This window comes from Ranitomeya variabilis, chromosome 2 (genome assembly GCF_051348905.1).
Source record: "Ranitomeya variabilis isolate aRanVar5 chromosome 2, aRanVar5.hap1, whole genome shotgun sequence".
In the NCBI taxonomy this organism is placed as follows: Eukaryota; Metazoa; Chordata; class Amphibia; order Anura; family Dendrobatidae; genus Ranitomeya; species Ranitomeya variabilis.
In genome coordinates, this window is record NC_135233.1 from 982,940,894 (window position 1) to 982,946,026 (window position 5,133).

Here is a 5,133-nt window from a genome sequence, read left to right on the forward strand (position 1 = left end):
CTATGAAATGTGTTTTAATTTTTGGTGGACATTGTCATATTAATCTAAGACCTTTACGAACAGGTCCACATGCAGCAGTTTTTTACCACCAGAAATCCATAAAATATTGAGAGGCATTTGAAGTCCTTCGTGAAATATAAAATACATAACAGAAATTGACAAGTTGTAAATTTTCCACTCTGCAACACAGATCAATTTATATAGAGAAATTTCCACAGCATGGGGCCAAGAAGTCTAAATTTTCGTCAACTTTTCCAATATTTTATTTCAATCTGAATTTTACAGGTGCGTGCAAAATCCAAAGCAGTTCCCACCCATGTCGGCTTACTCTAATAATGATTTTATTAAAAATTGTTTCAGAATAAGCCACAATACTCTCTACAATGACAAGTGAAAGCACCATGTATCACTACACTCATCCGATTGATAGTACATATTTGTGGAATTTCAAATTAAGGTTGGGTCTGAGGGGACCACGTTTTGACCCAATAATGGTCTTCTGATACAACATGGCTCCAAAAGTCTTGCAGAAGAAAACTTGATTTGGAGTTGTCTTTGGAGCCAATTTCTTAACATTTGGATCTCTTTGTTTTTACTGGTTAATTGATGATATGTCCTGTACGTGCAGTGATAGCAGTGATAGGTTCATGATGCAATTATAAGTTGGCGTGCAACTGAAATGTTCATATGGAGGTCATACCCTCTAAATATTTCTGACTTTTGAGTCCAAGGATATAAGCTAGTATGAAAAATAACATAATATCAATGTACAAGTAGAGCGCTAATGTTTGACCAAAAAGCTATATATATAATAATGCATAAATCATTCCTTGATGTCATGCCAATTTATTTCAGATCCATCATTCGTAATGAAAAATCAAAATGAAAGGCACGGTGGTCTTAAAGTCAATAGGTGGACCCTGGCATGTGAAAACCCAGAATCCTTTTCACCTATACTGTTTTGTACTTACGCATCTGGAAAACGTTAGAAAGACTCTAGTGAACTCTGGAGACCTCATTCTGCTTGTCTCTCTGCTATTCGCATTAGAAGAATTGCTAAATTGAGGTGTGGGAAGAATAAAGATGTTTATAAAGCTAGAGGCACAGCCAAAGCAAGACATTTTATTTCAGCACTGCAGATGGACTAATATTTGAACCTACCAGACATTTACAGCTAATGTAGTATTTGGTGTGAAATTTCTAAATTCAAATGAAAAAGGTGAGGGCTATAAAGCTATACAATCCTAGACTTAATGAAGGGACTTATCCCCAGATAAGTTATCCCGAAATATAGACTAGCAACCCCTCTACTAAATTCAGAATTTTGCTGACTTCCACTTACCAGAATTCTTTATTGTGCTATTTATTGGTAAACTTTTAAGGTAAATTCATATGTGGTATAATTGTTGTACCCAATCAAGTTGTTCTGAAAAATAAAACAAAAAAGATTTTAGAGAATGTTGTAGATTTTGCTATAGACTTTGTTACACATTTGGGACAAAATATGAGGTGCAAAACTTCTACAAGGTATGAACTTAGCTTAAAATCTCATGTAAAGTGGAGATTATTATTATTACTTATTATTATAGCGCCATTTATTCCATGGCGCTTTACATGTGAAAAGGGGTATACATAAAAAACAAATTTTAAACAATACAAAATCACGACTGGCACAGAAGGAGAGAGAACCCTGCCCGCGAGGGCTTGCAATCTACAAGGGATGGGTGAGGATACAGTAGATGAGGGTAGAGCTGGTCATGGTTTGGTGGTCACTGGCTTGTCAGAAGAGGTAGGTATTCAGGTTCCTTTTGAAGATTTCCACAGTAGGTGAGAGTTTGATATGTTAGAATATAGAGTTCCAGAATAGGGGAGATGTGCGGGAGAAATCTTGTATGCGATTATGAGAAGAGGAGATAAGAGGGGAGTAGAGAAGGAGATCTTGTGAGGATCGGAAGCTGCGAGCAGGAAAATACCCGGAGACCAGGTCACAGATGTATGGCGGAGACAGGTTGTAGATGGCTTTGTATGTCATAGTTAAAGGTACCTTCACACTAAACAACTTTACAACGAGAACGACAACGATCCGTGACATTGCAGCGTCCTGGATAGCAATCTCGTTGTGTTTGACACGCAGCAGCGATCTGGATCCCGCTGTGATATCGCTGGTCGGAGCTAGAAGTCCAGAACTTTATTTGGTCGTCAGATCGGTGTGTATCGTCGTGTTTGACAGCAAAAGCAATGATGCCAGCAATGTTTTACATGGAGCTAACGACCTGCGAGAACGATAAGTGAACCACCGCTACGTCACAGGATCGCTCCTGCATCGTTCTGGAGCTGCTGTGTTTGACATCTCTACAGCGATCTAAACAGCGATGCTGCAGCGATCGGTTCGTTGTCTATATCGCTGCAGCGTCGCTGAGTGTGACGGTACCAAATTTTGTACAATTTTGGAAAATCAGAAATTGTAAATAATGGTTTAAAAAGTATAGTCAAATAGAATAGTAACTACACCAGCTCCCCTAAATATATAATATAGAGAAAGCAATACTAATCCCACTGCTACCTGCCGGAGATATTATACAGAGCTATGCACCCCATACTAGTAGAATATTCACCAATATAAGAAATACAGAAAATTATTTGCTCTATTTGAATGTCAATGGCAATTTCTTAAAAAGCAATGCCCCACATAAAGGATGACTCTAGAAGGGTTAATAATGCATAATGGTAAAAAGATCAACTAATTAAAAAACAACTGCTATAAAGGCAATGCTAAAATGTCCAACACCAGAGAGGAGAGTTTAGAGTATCTACATACTTGGCTGTCATAATAACAAAAAAAGAAACCTCACTAAACGCACAAAAAATCAATAATCTATAAAAAATAGACAGAGATAAAGGAGTTCAAAAATAGGACAAAATTAGTCGTTCTACGTCAATAAGCATGAGAACATATTCACAATAAGACGTATATAGAACAAAATATAAATTTAAAAATAGCCACTAGTGTCTGGAAAAAATCAGACTAGATCTGAGTGGCACCACATTGGGTAGGGGGCAAAAATCCAAAATTACAAAAACGAGTAAATGGCAGAAGGTAACAATGTTATACTAGGTAAAAACACCCATATATCCAAAAAAGACAGTCTGAAATAATACATTTAACAAAGAAAATTTTTTTCACCATAGCTGCATCTATATATTAGAGAAAGGGTCACAGTATAAAGAGACTAATGATGACAAAATCGCCACATACTGCCAATAAATATCAAGGATACTGCATAATAATAACAAAGATGCCTTACCTATACCCAGATAATGGTGCCACTTCCCCTGCACGCTTTTCGGCGGCGTGCCTTCATCAGGGGGAGTGGCATCACATCAATCAGATGTCCCTTATAAACCCCAATCGACCAATGATGCAAAAGAAAAAACAACATGTGACCGCAAACAAGGAAAAAGGAAGTGCATGCAAAGGATGCTGGTAATTGTGGTTCTAAATGGTCATGTGCACGATATATACGTCATCTGACTCTAATGGATATAGCCCAAATAACTATAAGGTTACCAGTCTCATCAAGGCAGGGATAAAATAACAAGTCGACAGCGCATATACATCTAAATCAACAAATGATAGTAAAGGCAAAACAGCATGCGACCGCAAATGAAGAAACAGGAAGTGCATGCAAAGGATGCCGGTCATTGTAGTTCTAAATAGTCATGTGACTGGCTAAAAAAAACAACACATCATAAGACTCAAATACATGTAATCCAAATGGCCAAGAAGTCAAACATCTCATGGAGATAAGGGTACAATGGCAGATGAACGGCGCATGTGGCACTGATGGTACCGGTTTGATGTGGCGGACAAGGGCACCGCAGCGGAGAGAGCCGCCCAGGACCTCCCACACAAACACACAAAAGTGTGGGTGGGGAGAGACTCCGGAGCGCCACCCAGCGCCGACGATTGGCACCATCGTCCGCGACACGCCCCGGAATACAGTGCACATGCGCACCAGCCAAAATATGGGGAAAGGTAAAAAATGAAACAAAAAGCAAACAGTGAAGCTGGGCCTGTGAAAATGACCTGATCACTAAAAAAATATATATAAATAAATGTGATAAATACCCTACTACTGAGGATAAAGTGAATATGCTACCAAGTATTGCATGGATGTGAGTAGGTAAACAAATGTATACCACGATAATGTGAAGATGAATTCTATGGCTAAAGAATAAGTGCACAATATGGCTAAGGGCAACATTTACGCCTGAGTACGATACGTAGACTAAAGTGCAATAGTGCATAGAAGTGATATAATAGTGAAACTAACACAAAACACTAAAAGACAACATTTATAAAAACAACATCGTGAAACTTCGGCAAGAAAGATAAGACATATATAAATATGTTAAAAAACTGACATAACACTATATATAGAACAAATTACAACCCAACAATATAAATAGATATGGGCCATTAGATGCGATGTAAAATGGGATACACATAGACAGTCAATCCTAGAATGAAGGAATCCTTATTGCACATACTCCATTTCTATATGAACGAGGTTTTGCTGTATCAATTAGAATTTATCAGGGAGAAACGGGCCGCACATCCAGATGTAGAGAAACGTACAGCCGGAACTCCATCAAAGAATTTTCAAGAATGGGGTCAAAGGTCACAACAATGGTCAGTCAGAGTGATCATGCTAAGAGACATAAAGAAGAACATTATTAATATAAAGCAATAAAACCATATATACAACAAGGATAAAACCAAGTTAAAACAATACACAAAAAAGAAAAAAACACAGAAAAGAAAGATGCCGAAAGAACAAGACCTAGGGCACGCGGTCAGAACATCAGATAAAGGGAGCAAAAGAAAATGACTCATTAAGGCCTTCTGGATGCATAGTACGGAGAGTCCATCTGGCCTCTTTTTGGGCCAAGAGACGGTCAACATTTCCACCTCTAAGGTTACTTCTAATGCAATCAATGCCTTTGACACGAAGGCCAGATGGATCGCATGAATGGTATTTTTTAAAATGTCTGGGTATTGTTTTTAACTGATCAATATCAGTTTCTTTGGCCGCTGCCAGGATCTCTTGGACATGTTCACGAACCCTAACT

At 38.2% G+C, this 5,133-nt stretch overlaps 1 long non-coding RNA gene across 1 annotated transcript; it reads right to left on the reverse strand.

Moving 5' to 3' along the window:
* Positions 1 to 919: 919 nt before the first annotated feature.
* On the reverse strand, positions 920 to 4,666 carry LOC143810082 (uncharacterized). The gene is made up of 3 exons (XR_013222647.1): positions 4,552 to 4,666; positions 1,343 to 1,426; positions 920 to 1,056 (listed from the first exon to the last, which is right to left on the reverse strand). It is a non-coding gene; the product is annotated as an uncharacterized LOC143810082 (long non-coding RNA).
* Between the last annotated feature and the right edge of the window lie 467 nt (positions 4,667 to 5,133).